We start from the raw sequence: 20,410 nt of genomic DNA on the forward strand, positions 1-20,410 counted from the left end.
AAACATTATAAATTTGTTGAGGTGACTAACACACCAAAATGTCTTAGAGAATGTAAATGCCTGCTGTTATACCTGCAGCTGAAGTTATGAATGGAAAGAATGAGAAGTTTGTTTTTTTTTTTTTTGTCTTTTTCAGGTTCCTCATTCATATTTTGAATATATTTTTAATATATATGATAAGATAGAAAAAATTCAGAAACTATGGAAGAAAAAATCCATAGCACCACTTCATTTACCCAACTATTTAAGTATTTTTGTGTATTACAGTCTTTTTTCCCAACTGAGTGTAGACTCCTTAAAGACTATTGTGTAAGAGATTTTGCAGCTGAAGAGGATAAGGTCATTTGTGGAAATTAAGATAGAGTGGCACAAGTTTTACTCTTTTTTTTTTTTTTAAATCTCATTAGAAAATACTTAGAATAAAAGTGATAAAAAATGTTCAAGTCTGACTTCATTGGTGGCTCAAAGCATTAACGACCCGGCATGCTGCTGCTTGGCGCCTGTCACTGCTATGGCACAGGTTTGATGTGGTGTGGGTCCCCTGGCATGCGGAACTTCAGCATGCCACAGGTGCTGCCAAAATAAAATATTCAAGTCTCTGTTAAAGAGAACTACAACATAAGTGGAGGAAAATAAAAAAATCCTTGATGGAAAGCCTTGGTTAAGTGGATGTTCTTGGGTGCAAAATCATAATATGGTAAAAAAGTAAATCCTTCTCAGATTAATCTACAAATAGAATTCCCACCGAAATTTCAACTTTCCAAAGTGGCTCTAAAGTTAATTTTAATAAATAAATATTAGAGAAGAGCTAAATTTTTTTTAAAAAGAAAGGAAATGAGTAAAGACAAACTATACAAATTAAAATTAAATTGCTTGATGTTGGCAGAGGAGGAGGAAGACAGATCAATGAGAATAGAAAATCCAGAAACAGAACTAATTATGTATAAAAGTTTTATATACAATGAGAGTAATATTTTAAATAATTGAGGAAAAATGAATTAGAAAAAACTGGTTTGTAACAATCTTATTAAAAGTTTAGTTTCTTAGAAGTTCCCATTGTGGCTTGGTGGTAAATGAGCCTGACTAGTATCCATGAGGATACTAATTTGATCCTGGGTCTTGCTCAGTGAGTTAACGATCTGGTGTTGCTGTGAGCTGTGGTGTAGTTTGCACACACAGCTCGGATCCCATGTTGCTATGGCTGTGGTGTAGACCGGCAGCTATAGCTCCAATTCGACCCCTAGCCTGAGAACCTCTGTATACGGTGAGCGCGGCCCTAAAAAGCCCCCGCCCCCCCGCCAAAAAGTGTTCTTATAAGAAATTAATTAAATTGGGAGTTCCCATTGTGGCTCAGATGGTTAAGGAACTGACATTGTCTCTGTGAGGATGCCAGTTCACTCTCTGGCCTTGCTCAATGGGTTAAGGATACAGCATTGCTGTAAGCTACTGCTTAAGTGGCAGATGAGGCTCAGATCTGGTGTTGCCATGGCAGTGGTGTAGGCCTCACCTGCAGCTCCAATTTGACCTCTTGCCCAGGAACTTTCATAGGCTGCAGGTGCAGCCATAAAAAGAAAAGAGAGAAAGAAACTCACAAAATTGAACGAGAGTGATTCAGGGTTAAGAATCTGGATGTATCTATAACAGCTTTTCTGATTCAAGTCTAAAAGAAGACTGAAAATTCTTGGCTGGAAGACTCAGCAGTTACTGAGAGAAAAGGCTTTGGTTTCTGGAGCAAGTTGTGGACATGCAGGCAGAAGTCAACTTCTGCTTTCCTCATCTTAGAGCCAGACTCTCACTCTAGGCTCTGTGCTTGGGAAAAGCTTTCTATTGGCAGATACTGCTTTGGGGAACAAGAGCATATCCTGTCCTGAGCTTCAGCAGGGTGGGTTTGTTCTATGATCTTCAAATGTTGTAGGGAATAATAATAGCTGAAAAAGAACTGTCATGTTACAGTTGCAGATCATTTATCTATTTATCTCTTGCAAGAGGCTCTGACCCAGGTGTATGTTTGCTGCTGAATAGTCTTTCTTCTGGAAAAACCACCTGGTATGTGTACAAATACAAGAGAACATAATGAGAAAGTAGAAATGTTTGGAAAATGGCAAAATAAACTATTGTAAGGATTAAGTTACTCTTTAGGATAATGTAAAATGTTGTCGTTATATTGCAGGCAGAATTCTTCATATATTTCTTTTGGAGAGGTATTCTTCCCTAAATGTATATTTTAATTGCAATGTACGTTCATTGTGTGTGGACATATGGGCATGTGGGTGTAGATGTGTTTATTTTTATTTATTATTTGTTTATGTAATTTTATGTTCATTTATATTTGACTGGGATTTTAGAGATGTCAGTAATTTAGGCCAAAAATACTGCAGGGATGATGTAGGCAAGGAAGGACAATGAAACGGAACTCAATTAGTTTGAGGATGCTCAATCTTTACTGAAAATACTGCATATGATGGAGCAATGTTAAAATGGAGAGCACTGTCCTTTTGACTGGGAAAGTGTTTAAGGAAATCATCTTTGCTTCTATGTGTGTGTCGCTGGAGCTGTGGTTGGATGTAGTTGTGGTGACATTGCCCCGAGGGGTCATAGCTAGACCCACTAGTATGGGTACCAAGTGGATTTGTCCTGAAGAGGGTGGATTTTCCTACTGTAAATTCTCTAGAGTAGGAAATGAGGATGAAGAGGTAGCCCTCAGGGCTGGTTAAAGAAGAAACTCCTTCCTTTATGAGTGTCCTCTTGAATGGACTCAAGATATTCTTGTGGGCACTTCCAATGCTGATTGGAAATTTGTTTTTGTTTTTATTTTGTTTTGTTTTTGCCACAAGGAGGCTCCCTGCAAAAGCCCCATGAGAAAGATACAGGAAGCCTGGATTTGTTAGGGGACTATTGACTGAAACCACCTGCCTTGATCAACACTGTATGGCTTGCATGAATTGTCTCAGAGTAGGAGGCCCTGATAAGGAACGTGGTGCTGCCCTGAAGACTAATATGGAGAATCTAGGAGGGGCCAATAGGAGGGAGGAGTTGACCAACCTCCCAGGATCCTTGGTGCTAGAATCCATCCTGGCTGAGAGGTACTGGAGCCCCAAGAAAGACCTCCAGCCAGACCAAGTACAGGCAGAGAAAGATGACTGGTCAGAGACAACTCAGAAACTAACCCCATTCTCCTAAAACCTGAGACTGTGAGCCACGTGTCAGAGCAGTTCTCCTGCGTTGCCTAACCCTGCTGCTCTCCACCCCCGTTCCCCTTCCCAACAAAGGCTTTGGCTTTGTCAGCATGTGTGTCTCCTTGTATTAGGTAGGGTAAGATAGGGATTCTGGCCCGGGTGATTCAAAACAGATCATTTATTGTTACCTGAAACAGGAGGCCTGCAATCAAACAATGAAGATACATGCAGATTCCAGAGGAATGCTCTTCAGAGCATCTCCCTATAACATTTCCCCATGCAAGGCATCCTCAAAACCAATCGGAGGATCCAAACGCGCCCCTTAGGCACACACAGGTGCAGGGGGGTTGGGACAGGAAATTAGTGGGCCTGGGGAAAGAGAATAGGGGTCCCCAAACAGGTCTGCCATATATGAACATAAGGAAGGATCCAATTGCAGCCAGCACCAGTCCCTCGCCCATGCTCCCTGAGGGTGTAAATAAAACTTTCTGTACACTGCGACCTGACTCTTGACTGTGACCTCCGAGGCAACGGGCAGGAGCGTTTTTTGGCACAGAGTGACAGAGCCAGAGCCCTACGGCTCGTTAGAAAAGTCCAGGTCAGAGCTCTTACACTAGGATGTGGGTTCGAGGGGAAATTCCCTTCGACCTAGAACCACCAGGTCCTGAGCTGATTGCTTCTGCCTGAAGAGATCGCGTGCCGCCTGCCTCCAGGCTTGCAAGGAAGCCCATTAGCTCCGTCCCAGTTCTGCTACAGCACTTCTTGGCCTGCACCTCCAAATCCTTGTTGTAGGCGGGCAAAGACCAAGGGAGATACCACAGAGCAGACGAACTTGACATTGGACAATTCATTTCCGAGTGTTAGACAAGAGCTCATTCTCGGACCCAGGAAGGGATTCCCCTTCCCGCAACAGAGTCACATAAAATAGCCAAAGGTAAGGCGATTTTTAAAATTTTAAATATTGCCAATTCCCCTCCCTTATTCCTGTCTTCAGTAAAGTTCAGATGCAGAACCCGGGTTAGGTTCTATAAAGAGAATCAATCTTATCTGTATCAATGCTTATAAAGATTAGAGAGAGCAGTGACTACTTGAATCTCTACAGAAAATCTGATTTAATTGGCCTGGAGCACCAGAATTTTTAAAAGTACCCCAGGTGATTCTAATGTACAGCCAACTTGAGAACTGCTTCCTTTATAGTCCAGTGTGGGGTAGTATTACCAAACCAGATCCATTTGCCAACATGAAACAAGCCAAAGGCTGAGACACAGAGGTTTACAGCTGAGAAAGTGTTTACTCACAAGGCAGCCAAGTGAGGAAAGGGGAGCACAGTTCTCAGATCAGCCTCCCCAAAGCTGAGGGGCTTGGAATATTTATGGGATAAGCAAGGTGGTCTTAGGCATCTGGAGAAGTGATTGGAGGCAGGGAAAGGGTGAGGTAGTCAGTGTTTTGAGCAGGTGCATCAGATGACATGTTTCTGTGTATTCAAAAGCAAGGTGCTGACGTGATCTGAGGATGGAGTTTTCCAGTCCTCTGACATCAATAGGCCATTCACCAGACACCCACGCAGGGTCAGTTTTAGGACGGATGGTCCCAACTGGCCCCAGCCAGCTCAAGCTGGGCAGGAACTGACTCTAAGTTCCTGTAAGACAACTGCTGCATGAGGCAGGGAAGGCATTTGCAAGCAGGGCAGTTTTAACAAGCTGTTCCCTTATCTGTTGATCTGTAAGACAAACTCAAGAACCTCTATTACTTATCAGCTCTTATTAGCTGTATGGGTTATGATTGCAGCAGCAGGTCTGAGATGATTCAGTAATTACCTAATTGTTGGCAGCGGAGCCTTGAGGCCAGGGGGTGCATAGTTAGAAGAATAATGGCAGTACAGACTTAAACTAAAGCCAGAAGCAGACATTGACAGGAGCCTGCAAATACGATGCTTCCTGGTGAAGTGTATTTCAAGGGTAGGGGACCTGAGATATTGCTACTATGCAAGTAAGGGCTGTTATAATCTTGGCCTTTCAGGTTATGTAATAGGGAAGAACAAATCTGATTCCACATTAAATCTGTGTCTTTTATTTTAACCTTTGTATCCTATTGCTTTTGCTACCAGTTAATCACTATAAAGGTATGTTGCCTAGAGCTTAATGTATACATAATGGCCAATCTCAGGGAACCCAGCCTCCCATGACTGAGGTTAAGCTAAAGTAACTTTGTTTAGCTCACAGGAAACATCCTGACCAGGCCCACCTGTAAAAGTTTGTAGGAAAGAAGAAATTAACACATTATCTTGGGAGTCTGGTTGGAATCAAGAAATATTTGCAACAACTTATTGCCTTTATTACTTTCTTCTTCACCTCCCCTTCTTTGTTCTGTAAAAGAAAACACAGCATCTAAAATCTGGGCAAGGGAGTTCCTGTCGTGTTGAAGCAGAAACGAATCTGATTAGGAACATTGAAGTTGCAGGTTTGATCCTTGGCCTCCCTCAGTGGGTTAAGGATCTGGTGTTGCTGTGAGCTATGGTGTAGGCCAGCAGCTGTAGATCCAATTGGACCCCTAGCCTGAAAATCTCCATATGCTTCAAGTGTGGCCCTACAAAGAAAAACAAAAAACAAACAAACAAAAAACCAAAAACCCAACCATTTGGGCAAGATAGTTCTTTGAGATACTAGTCTACCATTTTCTGATTCTGCTGGCTTTCTGAGTAACGTCACCATTCCTTGCCCCAACAACTCATTCCTTGATTTGTCCCTTTTGTATGGTGGCAGTAAGCACAGTATGAGTATGAACTTGGTAACAATGAAGCATTATAGGAGTTATTGGACTGGAAAACAAATGGCAGTAAAGGCTATCATTGGGACAATTGATGAAATTTGAATATGCAAAATGGATTAGATAGTAGCGCCTATTCATATTGTTTCATGATTTTGTCAATTACATTCTAGTTCTGAATAAGAGTGTCCTTATTCTTAGTGAAGGCATGTAATAGTATTTAGAAGGAGGATGCATAGTGTCTCCAACTTAGGCTCACCTAGTTTAAATACATGATATATACATACAAAAATACATATAGGGAGAATGAAAAAGCAAATGGGACAAAATGTGGCAATTAATGACTCTGGATAATTGGTATGTAAGAATTCATTTTACTGAAACAGAAAACACTGAAGAGTTGAACCTAGCCAGAATCCAGACTGGGACCCAAACCCAGTCAAAAGCCAGACTGAGACTTGAACCCACGGTTTTTTAATTAAAATCACTCACCTGGTGTCTGGACTTGCTGAGGTTCAGGTTCTTAGTGTCTCAGCACAGAAGGAATTCAGTGAGAGACAAAGTGATAGGCAAGAAATAGATTTATTAAGATAGGACACTTGTGAGGGACACAAGCGGGCAGGCAAAAAAGTACCACCCTAAGGATTAGGTGGGCTACAGTTTTATAATCCAAGGAAAGTGGGATTTCCTTTCTTTGACTAGATGTCAGGCTTACCCAGTTAGTTCCGCCTTCATTTCCAATAAGAGAGTATTAGACCTTATGAAGTCAAAGTAGGACTGTCAAGGTACTCATTCAAATCAGCAGAAGGGTGGTAACATATGCTAAAATATGTTGAATCACCTCAGATTTCCATATGCAGGTCTCCTGCTTTGGAATGGTATTTTTCCCTTAAATTTCTGTCCTTGGTCCTAAGGATCATTATCTTGCTGAACTTGAGTGCAGGCCTCATTTTATCTCCCACTTAATGACCTGAGGAATATCTTCTGCTTTTATTTATGGTTTTATAGTTAAGCAAGTCTGCTTCATTCTGATGGCTTTCTTGAGTGATTTATTAACTCACAGTGGTCTTCCAAAATTCCTGTAACTGAGCATGGCCCTGTGAGGCCTTCCCAGAGTGAAACCCCATGCATGTCCTCCACATGCGTTTTTATCTACAGAAAAACTTTAGTCAAAGTGTTATAGGCTTCAAGTCCCCTTCAAGGAGATTAAACCTAAAAGCCTCTGGCCATGTCTCATTGCAATGCCTCTTCCCCCACCTTGACCAGCCTGGGCTGCTCACTCCCTGCTAGAGAAGGAATGTCACGTCCATTCCTCATGCCACCTCTATAGAACCTGTTCCCCATGCAAATAAGCTGTCTGGCCCAAGACCAATCAGAAGATCAAATTGACCTCCACTCAGGTCACATCGTAGGGTATAAAGACTATTGTAGAGTGAGTCGGGCCTTCTTTTTCTAACCTCTCTCCCTCTCTGAAAATGTACCTTCATTTAATAAATCTGCAAAACGTCTGCCATTCCAACGCTTTGTTACAGTGAGTCAGGACTGAGGAAACTGTGATGGTATCAAAAGAACCAATTTAATCAGAGAAGGGAGAAAATACAGAGCAAAGGAAAGCAGTCAAGCACGACAGAATAATGATAATTTAGCCATTCAGCAAAGTCAAGGAACTTTAGTTAGTTCTTCTACAAAGAGTATAGATAATATTCAGAGCCACATCCTTGGAGCTGCTCTGCAGGTGCTGAAGCCCCCATCAGGTGGAAGAAATCAACAGGATGCTGCCCACCAGCACGTAACCCCAGACAGGTTGGAAACAGAAGGTTGATGATGCTGACTCTCAGTCACCTCACTACTCCACCAATCAGGAAAATGTCCATGAGCTGATCATCCTCTGCTCCTCAAACACTATAAGACTCCTCACCCCTTTGTGGGGCTGGAGGCACAGTCCTTGAGGCACTATCCTGCTGTGTTCCCCTCTTTTCCTGGCAATGAAAGCTACTTTTTCTGTTTCCTCCAACTGTGTCTTCACTTTTCTATTTGGCATCAGTGTATAGAGGCAAACGGATGTTTCAGCAACATTCCTTAGGTTTCCTTCTCTACCTGTGGACCTCTACCTGGACCCTACCTGTGTAATTATCTTACTCCATCCTTATCATTACTATTGGAAAATTGTTTTAAAGTTTGAAATTATATTTTTAAAAAGTTACCAAAAAAAAAAAATTTAGCAAGAAGAATCCAAAAGAATTTGAGGCAAAGAAAACATCCTTGAGTTAGAAAAGAGCTTGACCTCCTCTAGGAACTAAGAGATATCCACCACTAGAGTGTGTTGACAAGGTCATAGGTCAAGTTCTGAGCAAGGATTTAACAAGATATGCTTTACAGTTGATTCCAGGGAATGACTCTGACTAGAGCTGCTTGGGCTACACTTCAGCCTCTGAATAACTCAATCACTGTAGCTATAGAAAGCAGGAAACACAGGTTTCTTTGGGCATCTTGACAGGAGAAGAAGGATAAGGAAAAAACTCACTGGGACCCTACAGGACCGCCGAAAACATTAGCTGCCACTGCCCAGCCCTTGCCATGCCTGGGGTACCTAGCACACTGTGGGTCCTGACCCCTGCAGCAAACCTTCATTTCACTCTCACTGCTCTGGAAATATCCCAAATCACATTATAAATCATCCACATTCAAGACCAAGAACCATAGCAAAAGCCCACACCTAAGCCCTTTCTAAAGGGCTCATCTAGTTCCTCTCTTCTATTTTTTCTGGCATCATATTTTATGTATTTTTTTATTTCCCCAATACATTATTTTTTTTTCTACTGTACAGCATGGTGACCCATTTATACATACTTTTTTCTCACATTATCATGCTCCATCATAAGTGACTAGACATAGTTCCCTGTGCTACACAGCAGGATCTCATTGCCAATCCATTCCAAAGGCAATAGTCCGCATCTATTAACCCCAAGCTCCCAATCCATCCTACTCCTCTCTCTCCCCCTTGACAACCACAAGTCTCTTTTCCAAGTCCATGATTTTCTTTCCTGTGGAAAGGTTCATTCATGCCATATATTCCAGATATAAGTGATATCATATGGTATTTGTCTTTCTATTTCTGACTTACTTCACTCAGCATGAGAGTATCTATTTCCATCCATATTGCTGCAAATGGCCTTATTTTGTTCTTTTTTATGACTGAGTAGTATTCCATTGTGTATATATACCACATCTTCCTAATCCATTCGTCTGTCGATGGACATTTGGGTTTCTATGTCTTGGCTATTGTGAATAGTGCTGCCATGAACATGCGGGTGCATGTGTCTTTTTTAAGAAAAGTTTTGTCCAGATATATGCCCATGAGTGGGATTGCTGGGTCATATGGTGGTTCTACGTATAGTTTTCTGAGGTACCTCCATAGTGTTCTCCATAGTGGTTGTATAAATTTACATTCCCACCAACAGTGCAGGAGGGTTCTCTTTTCTCCACATTCTCTCCAGCATTTGTTATTTGTGGACTTATTAATGATAGCCATTCTGACTGGTGTGAGGTGTTTCTCATAGTAGTTTTGATTTGCTTTTCTCTAATAATTAGGGATGTTGAGCATTTTTTCATGTGCTTGTTGGTCATCTGTATCTCTTCCTTGGAAAAATGTCTATTCAGGTCTTTTGCCCATTTTTCAATTGGGTCATTGGCTTTTTTGCTGTTGAGGTTATAAGTTGTTTGTATGTCAATTGCATCATTTGAAAGTATTTTCTCCCATTCTGTAAATTGTCTTTTTGTTTTCTTTTGGGTTTCCTTTGCTGTGCAAAAGCTTGTCAGTTTGATTAGGTCCCATTGGTTTATTTCTGCTTCTGTTTCTGTTGTTTTGGGAGACTGACCTGAGAAAACATTTGTAAGGTTGATGTCAGAGAAAGTTTTGCTTATGTTCTCTTCCAGGAGTTTGATGGTGTCTTGTCTTATATTTAAGTCTTTAAGCCATTTTGAGTTTATTTTGGTGCATGGTGTGAGGGTATGTTCTAGTTTAACTGATTTGCATGCAGCAGTCCAGGTTTCCCAGCAATACTTGCTGAATAGACTTTCTTTTTCCCATTTTATGTTCTTGCCTCCTTTGTCAAAGATTAATTGACCATAGGTGTCTGGGTTTATTTCTGGGTTCTCTATTCTGTTCCATTGGTCTGTATGTCTGTTTTGGTACCAGTACCATTCTGCCTTGATTGTTGTGACTTTGTAATATTGCTGAAGTCTGGGAGAGCTATGCCTCGTGCTTGGTTTTGGTTCCTCAGAATTGCTTTGGCAATTCTGGGTCTTTTGTGGTTCCACATAAAATTTTGGATTGTTTGTTCTAGTTCTGTGAAAAACGTAGCTCTTTTTGACCATGCCGTTGAGACTAAATGACAAATTTAATATTGGAAAGAAATGGAAAGTTGTTCAGCAGCTTCAGTACAGAGGCTCCTCCTCCCCCAGAAGGAGTGGCTGTGCCTGGACCCGCGGTAACAGAGAGCTCCTTTCAGCAGCAGCAGCAACAGCCACTGCTTACAAGTAATGAGCTGATGGCAGCTGACTCCTCCTCAGAACCTCTTCAGAGGCTTTGCAGGCATTCTCATACAATAGGAGCTGTAAAGCTAGTGGTTTGCCAGCCTTGGGGTAAACTCTCCATGAAGAGAGTCTGAGGGGCAGAGCTCATGTAGTGCACTTCACCTAGCTGTGTCTCAGGCCAGTGTAACCTCTGGCTTGAGGCAAGATTTTTTGGCTAAATGACCTAGAAATAACTTTTTATTGCTTCAGTGATATTCTGTCACAGTCAGTGGTCGAGTCCACCTAATTTCATCAGGGCTTCACTGCTTAGCTTTGCTTGTTGGCAAGTTTATGAAAGACGGAGAATTGCTTTAGGAGTTGAGTCATCACAGGACCTTCTTGGCCAGGTCTGGGTTTTCCTTGGCAGTTAAACTCCTCGAACATCCTGCTGCATTGCTGGCAGGTTAGAGTCTGAGGAGTTCATTAGCTTATAGCAAATGCCAGAAATCTGGTCTCTGCCTTTGAGGTTTCTGTCTCTTAGCAACAGGAATTCACCCCTCCTCAGAGCTCTGGGCCTCTCAGTAGAATACTTTTGTTTTTGTCTCTACCTGTATAACAATAGACATGGGGACATACAGACTTTATTTATATAAGTATTATTTTAATACTTTTTTTTTTTTTTTGCTTTTTCTAGAGTCACACCTGTGGCATATGGAAGTTCCCAGGCTAAGGGGTTGAACTGAGCTGTAGCTGTCGGCCTGTACCACAGCCACAGTGACGAGGGATCCGAGCCACACTGGCAATCTATGCCACAGCTAATGGCAATGCTGAATCTCTGACCCACTGAACAAGGCCAGGGATTGAACCTGCATTCTCATGGATACTGGTCGGATTCGTTTCCGCTGCACCACAACGGGAACTCCTGTTTCAATAATATTTTGTATTAAATATGAAAGGAGAGTATTTTCTCCCTTTCAATATTTTAAAGTCTTTATTAGTAAAAATTTTACTTAAATTTTTTGAGTATATTAAATAATATTTTTAGTATATCTTCATTGTATAAGCTTTTCTATGAATGCCAAGATTTTATAGTTGAAATGTTTTGAATTTTAAAAGGCCCTCGATTCTGACTAAAATTCTCTAATCTGACATTAGAATTCCTTTTACATTTATGAGCCCATGAGGTTATATTTTTATACAGCATTTTTCTTTGAGTTTTGTAGAGCCTTTTAAAATATTTCATTTTTGTGTCAATGTATGAGAGGATTATATGTAAAAATATAAAGATTGTTGAAAATATGATTTAGTCATTACTTTTTACAATTTAAATGGTATGAACTGCTTTCATTAGGAAGGAAGAAAAATGGGGCAATAGTTTGAATAAACAGGATCAATTAAAGATAAACTATTGAGAGGTAAACAATAAAAAAAAAAAAAAAAAAAAAAAAAAAAAAAAAAAAAAAAAAAAAAAAAAAAAAAAAAAAAAAAAAATAAACTAATTTATTCACAGATGGCTTCACACTAAATTGTAATGTATTTATTAAAATCATTTTTAGAATTTTTTTAGAATTTCTTTGCTAGTTGATTCTGACTAAACTTCATAGTGAAACTTAGGTCTTATGATTAGCACTTAACAGCCACATAAATAAGACACAGCTTGCTTTAAGAAATGTCAAAATATGAAATAAGAACTTCTGATAGATGATAAAAATGAAGGAAAATATCTAGGTGAAGGAAGGGTTTTTTTTTTTTCAATGAATCACATCTTAAATAGCTCTACTAGTGATTTATTTTCCAAAATGTGCTTTTAGCAATCGTATTAGTTTTCTATCTCTGTGTAACAAATGGACATAGCTCAGCAGTTGAAAGGATTATTTCATTTATAAAATCATTTTCATTTATAAAATTATTTCATTTATTTCTTTTTCTGTGAGTCAAAATTCTGGTGGTACAGGGCAATGTCTTTGCTCTGGGTCTCCAGTTGAAATCAGAGTGCTGGCCAGGTGGCATTTCTTTCTGAGGGAGAATTCAGGTTGTTGGAAGATGTCACTTCTTTGTGGTTGGAGGACTGAGGTCTGGATTTCTCTATTGGCTGACAACTGGGGACTGCTTGCAGCTCCTAGGTGCCATCCACATCCCTTGCTACTTGTCTCCTCCTCATTCAAAGTGAGCAATGAAGAGTCTCTGTTGCACGGAACCTTCTTATACTTTGAGTCTCTCTCACTGGGAGGAGACAAGTTCGTTTTAGGGGCTCAACTGATTAGGTCAGGCCCACTGAAGTCCCACTGAAGATAATTCCCCTGTCTTAAGGTCAACTGATTTGGGGCTTTTACTGTATCTCCACCGAAGCACTAGATTAATATTTGAAGGAATCTCTGGGAGAAAGTTTGTATACAGCAGGGGGTGGGGGTATTTTGGCAACCATCTCAGAATTCTGCCTATTTTAACAGTGAACTGCATCATGATTAGATTTTTAAAAATCCACGTAAAAATATGATTCCCAACCCCAAATTTTAGAAGATTTGAAAGGTGCTTTAAGGGGGAGTTAGACCCCTCTAGTTCAAATTCTGATCTTTTTCTGTTCTCCTAGGCTGCCAAACCCCAGATGCAAAATGACACTGTCTGTGTGGACTTCAGTTTGTTTCCCAAGACATGACTTTTGGGGTCCTCCCTCCAACAAGACAGTCACTGTAATGTCACCTGCATGTTGCGATTTCTCCTGTCAGCTGTCAGCATTGCGGGCACAGTGCACTTTGGGTGTTTGTGAAAGGGAAGCTTGGGAACCTATACGCACATCCTTAGCTTGGAGTTGGGAAGGGCGCTGACCCGTGATTTTCTAAACTCACGCATGGCTTTGTCTCCTCCCAGGGAAATGCCAGTTGTAGGATAGCAGCACTTCTGTCAGCTCCTTCTCTTTCATCTCCGTGTTCTCTTCCTCAGAGGCAGAAATGCAGCCCCAAAGACCCAGCTATACTTTTTTTTTTTGGGTCTTTTCAGGGCCGAACCCATGGCATATGGAGGTTCCCAGGCTAGGGGTCCAATTTGAGCTGTAGCTGCAGGCCTATGCCACAGCCACAGCAACACAGGATCTGAGCCACATCTGCGACCTACACCACAGGTCATGGCAATGCCAGATCCTCAATCCACTGAGCAAGGCCAGGGATTGAACCCATGTCCTCATGGATGCTAGTCAGGTTTGTTAACAGTTGAGCCACAACGGGAACTCCTGATCCAGATATATTCTTAATCAATTCCTTTATCTCTCCTGAGGCTAAGCTTTAAAAACACTGTTCATATTCTGCCAGCTGCTTAATCTCTTTTTCTCATTTCAGATGTCAATATATTCTTTTAAAAAAGAATCATACCAAAACCTTCCCCCAAACCAAATGACAAAGGCAGCTCTGCTTCTTGGAGCCCAGGGCTTTATTTATTTATTTTTTTCTTTTTTTTTCCCCCATTTTTTTATTACTCAAATGAATTTATCACATCTGTAGTTGTATAATGATCATAAAATCTGATTTCACAGGATTTCCATCCCACAGCCCAGGCACATCCCCCCACCCCCCAAACTGTCTCCTCCGGAGACCATAAGTTTTTCAATGTCTGTGAGTCAGCATCTATTCTGTAAAGAAGTTCCGTCTGTCCTTTTTTCAGATTCCACATGTCAGTGAAAGCATTTGATGTTGGTGTCTCATTGTATGGCTGACTTCACTTGGCATGATAGTTTCTAGGTCCATCCATGTTGCTAAAAATGCTGGTATTTCGTTCTTTTTAATGGCCGAGTAATATTCCATTGTGTATATGTACCACATCTTCTGGATCCACTCCTCTGTCCATGGACATTTAGGTTGTTTCCATGTCTTGGCTATTGTAAATAGTGCTGCAATGAACATTGGAGTACATGTGTCTTTGCAAGTCATGGTTTTCTCTGGATAGATGCCAGGAGTGGGATTGCTGGATCAAATGGTAGTTCTATGTTTAGTTTTCTGAGGAATCTCCATACTGCTTTCCACAGTGGTTGCACCAATTTACAATCCCACCAACAGCGTACTAGTGGGCTTTAGTGAGGGTTCATGATGTTGTCCCTGATGATTAAGGAATCATGTGCCATACACGGCTTAAGAAATGGGGTGGGGTGGGGGGGTGGGGAGTTCCCGCTATGGCACAGTGGAAACGAAACCAACTAGTATGCATGAGGATGCGAGTTCCATCCCTGGCCTTGCTCAGTGTTGGGGAATCCTGTGTTGTTGTGAGCTGTGATATAGGTTGCAGACACAGCTCAGATCCTGCATTGTTGTGGCGTAGGCTGGTGGCTGCAGCTCTGATTCAACCTGGGAACATCCATATGCTGTGGGTGCGGCCCTAAAAAGAAAAAAAAAAAAAAAGAAAAAAAAAAAAAAAAAAAAAAAAAAAAAAAAGGAATGGGGGAGTGTATAAAACTGCCATGCTTCTATTTAGCTGTCATCCCAGTACAGAATCACCTTGTGCCCAGAGATTCATTCATTTCAGAATCAAGTTCATTAGTTGTCACTGATTTATTATGGTTTTCTACCTCAGTAGTGAGTTAGGGATTACTGCACTTCAGAGGTTATTTTGATTCACCCTTGGTGCATCAGCTCCAGCTATTGGTCTCTGAGTTACTGGATCTCAAGTCTGTGTAATGTGTCTTAATCAGCCAGGCTGTATGAGGAGTGGCTATGTGTGAAGGTTCCAGTGTCAGATGTTCTGGGTTCAAATCCCAGTTTTTCTGCCTACTAACTAAAATCATTTAATATTTCTGTGCTTTAGTTTCCTATCTTACTCGTTGTGTTCAGTATGACTGGAGGTAATGAGTGCTTACCATGTTAGGCATTGTTTTATGTAGCCCACCTCCTGTACTGAGAGCTAAGCTTGTTGATAGGCTTCTCTTTGTCTCGAGAACTGGCAGGGCTGGGTCCGTAGATAGGCTTCTCTTGCTTTCAACACACATCCAGAACTAACCACTTCTCTCCATCACGACCACTTCCACCACCACCGCCTCCGCAACCGTCATTACCATCACTGCTGCCACCGCCACCACGGAGCTTCGCCCACCCCTGCCTGGCATATTGCCACGGCCTCCTAACTGGCCTGCCTGCTTCTGTCCTTGCTCCCCTACAGTCTGTCCTTCATATGGCAGCTAGGATGATCCTTTAAAAATAGGAGTCTGGCTTTTTGTCTGGTACACCGCCACGTGGCATCATGGTCAACCCAACACTGGACTGGGAGTATGCAATCACAGGACCATTTCCAGCCCTGCTTTTAATAAACATTATTATGATCTTGGGCAGTTTAAAAAAAATTAAGGAGTTCCTGTTGTTCATCCAGTTAAGAACGGACACAGTCTCTTGAGGATGAGGATTCAATCCCTGGCCTTGGTCAGTGGGTTAATGATCTGGTATTGCTGCAAGTTGTGGCATAGATTACAGATGTGGCTTGAATTTGGTGTTGCCATGGCTGTGGCATAGGCCAGCAGCGCAGCTCTGATTAATCCCTAGCCCAGGAACTTCTGCATGCCTCAGGCACAGCCCTAAAAAGAAAAAAAATTATGACTCTGGTCATTGTCATTCCTCTGCTCAGAATCCTGCAATAATTTTCCATTGTACTTGGTGTAAAAAATGAAAAGTCTTAACAATGGACAGAGGTTTTCATCATCTGCTCCTCTATTAACGCTCTGACTCAGTTTACTCCCGCCACTCTTTGCTCTTCCTCAAACATGCCCAGGCCTGGTTTTACCTCAAATTCTTTGTGAGCATTGTTTCCTGTGTTTGAAATGCTCTTCCCTCAGATGTGTGTCATCTCCTTATGTTTTGAATCAAACATCTCCTCAAAGAGCTTCACCTTGACCCTCTCCTCTCATGCTCTTGATCTCCTTCACCTTGGGCTGCTTTTTTTTTTCCATAGTTCATATCACAATTTCTACACGTCCCTGATTTTACTTATTTACTGTGACTATTCGTTTCTGTTTCCCCAGGCTAGCATGTTAGTCCCACAGTGGGGGTATTTGTTTGTTTTGTTCTCGGATGAATCCCAAGAGCACCTGATGTGTAGTAGGGGATCAATAAGTACAGTTGAACTTGAACAGTGTGTGAGTGGGGGAAGGTGGCTGGGGGAGTTGACCCTCCATGCACTCAAAAATCCATGTATAACTTAGAGTCCGCCCTTTATATATGTGGTTCCTCTGTATCTGTGGTTCCTCCGTATCCACAGTTTGGCAACCCAGATTCACCCAATCCCAGTTCATGTGGTACTGTAGTATTTACTGCTGAAAAAAAAATCTGTGTATAAAGGGGTCTGCACAGTTTGAGCCTGTGTTGTTCAAGAGAAAACTGTAGGTTTGAATTAAAGAATATTTGGATGTTATGCTGGGGAGGCCAAGAATAGAGGAAGAGGGATAAAAGCTGGTATATCACAAAGAGTGATGCAGAAATGTAAATAAGAAGAGCATGAATAAAAAGGCAGAATGTGGCAAAATTTGATTACAGTACCCAAATTACCATCTAAACCTTATGGTTTTAAGTTAACATTTTCAGGAATATGTAGATATATGTACTAATCTAGTGCTCTACCCACTTTCTGATCATAAGTGTTAATTTTATATATTTTGATCAACTTGCTGACAGCTCCATAATTGTCAAAACTCAGGTATGTCTATGAGGCAAACTTTAAGAATATCCACAGTTCAGAAGGTGGGGAAAGAGGAGAGGCTGGGACAGAAGGCTGACAAATTATCTGAATTATAGTTTCCTACTAAGAAGACATATAGACAGATCACATTTGGGCTTTAAGTTTCTACAGACATAGATTTGAGTTCCAAATCTGCGATTTTGTAGCTGTGTGGCCTTAGAGTGTTTCACACCTCAAGCCTTCAATTTCCTCTGCAAAGTAGGGAAAAGTAATACTTGACCTTTGAATATTATCCTAAAAATTGGAATTAATTAGGTGAAAGCAAGTGTTTAATAAGTAACAAACATTCTTGCTTTGTTATTGTTGTGGTTGAATGTACTTGGATAACTTAGGTTTGATTTAGATTTAGATTAGTGTTTATATCTGCTACGGGCTGAATTATGTTCCCCTGAAATTCATGTGTTGAAGTCCTAACTCCCAATATGACTGTGCTTGGAGATAAAGCCTATAAGGAGGTAATTAAGGCTAAATGGAGCCATAAGGATGGGGTCCTGATCTGATAGGATTAGTGTCCTTGTAGGAGGATGCACAGAGAGTCTGCTCTCATTCATCTCTTCTGTGCGAAGATGCACCGAGAAGGTGGCCATCAACAAGTCAGTAACAGCGCTCTTGCCAGAAACTAAAAAGCCTGGCATTCTGATCTTGAACTCCCCATCCCTTGCACTGTGAAAAAGACGTTTCTGCTGTTTCAGGCAGCCAGTCTGTGGCATCTTGTTACAGCAGCCCAAGCAGACTAAGACAATAGCCAATGGTGTTTCATAGAGTGAGGTTTCAGGTGAACCTTCAGATTGTAGGCAGCATCCTAGAAAATACCAGGCAGATTCCAAATCCTGGTGATGGGATATGAATTGTAAAGACTTCTGCAAGGGGGCTGGAGTTCCAGGAAGGATTTTTGTTGCAGCAGAAAACTGCATTGCTATCCAGGATCTGAGGTGGAACACGAGCAATGGACTGAACACGTGGTCAGTGAGAAGGAAGCCCAACTCTCCTCCACGCAGACTCATGCTAGATTCCAGATGGTACTTCTTTCTCTGCACATGTCTTCTTGATGAATCAGACAGAACAGCCTATGAATGAAGGGCACCAGCATCCAGAGCTGATTAGGGCCAAAGAAAGTAAAGGCTGGTAGATCATCTTTGGCTGTAAAGTGCTTCTCCCCACCAGACATTATAGAACTTTTAAAGGTAAAACCTTAGACCACTGAACATTAAAATGTGGGTTGTTTTATAGTTGTGTAGTATGTGTTTGCTATCACGTAGAACTATTTCATGATTTTTCAGTAATTCTCTTGTGGTGTAGCGGGTTAAGGATCTGTCATCGTCACTGCTCTGGCTTGGCTTGGTGCAATTCAATCCCTGGCCCAGGAACTTCTACATGTTGCAGGTGTGGCCAAAATTTTTTTCAAAAAAAATTTCATATATAATTAATAGAACTGAAAGTAGCTGTCTAGCTACATCTAATGGACTAAATTCTCTAAATATTATTGAGAGATTCATATAAGCTCTTTTATGATTAGTTAATGGGCAGTCTTACCTAGCAATTGTCCATTTCTCAAGGTCTGGTTTGTGGTTCTCAATGTGTATTTATTTTTACTGCCATTGTATTGATTACTTAGCATTGGTAATATTTCCTGCAGCTTGAGAGATTTATCCTCCAAATTGGATATTGTCATTTCCTTTGCTTGGGTAGCCAGAATATCTGAATTTGCCCTAATTAGAATTGACTGTTTTGGGTTGACAAAGAGCCTTATAGGCTAAGTCATGATAACCATAAGAAGTAAACTTTAGTATTATCCAGAGTCAATGCTTTTCCATTTGGTTTATGACAATTAGAAATTTCATAATCCTTCTCAAAGAAATAATTCTGAAAAAATTTCAAAATATAAGACACACATGCAAAACATACTTACTGTAACATGGCGATTCGCTTAAACCCATTCTGGTCAATATCCTTTTATATAGGAGGTTTACAGTGTCCAACTATAGTCAATAGAAATAATTAGATAAAATAAGCATAAACCATATTGCAAAGCTTGGAAGAATAGCAGGATGAAGAAAGTGCTGTCTTGGCTCATGGCTTAGTAGGTGTGAGAGGCATGTTGGAGATGAATATAATGCAGTGTGAAATCTGCTAAAGGAGACAGATAAGGGTTCTACAAGGTCAAAGGGAGTGACACTTAGCATAACTGAGAGGTGTTATGGATGCTTTCTTAAATGTGTGATGCTGTTCACTGTTGAAAAGATAGATGGAAATGATCCAGGTGGATGTGGAAACACCAAAAGAAGAGTGAGACACTAGATAGAAAGAATAGCACGTTCAAAGTTCTGAAAAAGCAGATATATTTGAAGGAACTTTATGTATTATGACATTAAGTACTGCTGGTGATGAGGGTGAGGCAAGACCACAAAAAAGTATATGACATTTGGATGAAGGGACATGATGTGTTCGTAAAAGTTAAATGTTGTGATTTTTTTCATACTTTAGATAGTTCACTGAAGAGTAATGATAATATCTATTTTTTCACATTTTTTTCTCATTGTAATCTGTGTCCAGCTGAGTATTTGTAATACATTGGACTTTACTAAAAAGATCATACTTTTGTGCTCTCCCCTTATTTATACTTCTAAATTTTATCAATTTTCATTTAGAAATTATTCACAATAGCTAACAATGACAGGATAGACGTTGTATTACCTTGAATAACTGTCCCTTCTATCCATTTATTAGCCTGAATCTCACTCATTAAATGGAACACATTCAAAAGAAATTATGTGACTATTTAGAAATGAAACCAGCAATATTTCTTGTCTTCATGTTGAGCAGTATTGGGACGAGACATTGTTTCTTGCCCTTATGTTAATTAGGACTGGGACCAGGTAAAGCAACTTAGTTATCTACTTCAAGAAATACCTTCTCATGAATAACATATCACACCCCACCATCAGAATGGCCATCATGAAAATGTCTACAAATAACCAATACTGAAGAGGGTGTGGAGAAAAGGGAACCTCCTGCATTTTTGTGGGAATGTAAATTGATATAACCACTATGGAAAACAGTATGGAGATGCCAAAAAAAACCCCTAAAAATAGAAGGGCTATATGATCCAGCAACCTCATTCCTGGGCTTATATCCATGTAAAACTGTAATTCAAAAACATACTTGAACCCATATGTTCATAGCAGCATTATTCATGGTAGCCAAAGCATGGAAACAACCTAAATGTCCATCAACAGATGAATGGATAA

At 40.7% G+C, this 20,410-nt stretch overlaps 1 long non-coding RNA gene across 1 annotated transcript in view; it reads left to right on the forward strand.

Annotated features, from left to right (window-relative positions):
• Positions 1,540–20,410, forward strand: part of LOC110255420 — a 28,746-nt gene continuing 9,875 nt past the window's right edge. Inside the window, exon 1 of the long non-coding RNA XR_002335594.1 lies at positions 1,540–4,110. This is a non-coding gene — a long non-coding RNA (uncharacterized LOC110255420). The remainder of the gene's footprint in view (positions 4,111–20,410) is intronic.

Source organism: Sus scrofa, chromosome 9 (assembly GCF_000003025.6).
Source record: "Sus scrofa isolate TJ Tabasco breed Duroc chromosome 9, Sscrofa11.1, whole genome shotgun sequence".
NCBI classification, from domain to species: Eukaryota; Metazoa; Chordata; class Mammalia; order Artiodactyla; family Suidae; genus Sus; species Sus scrofa.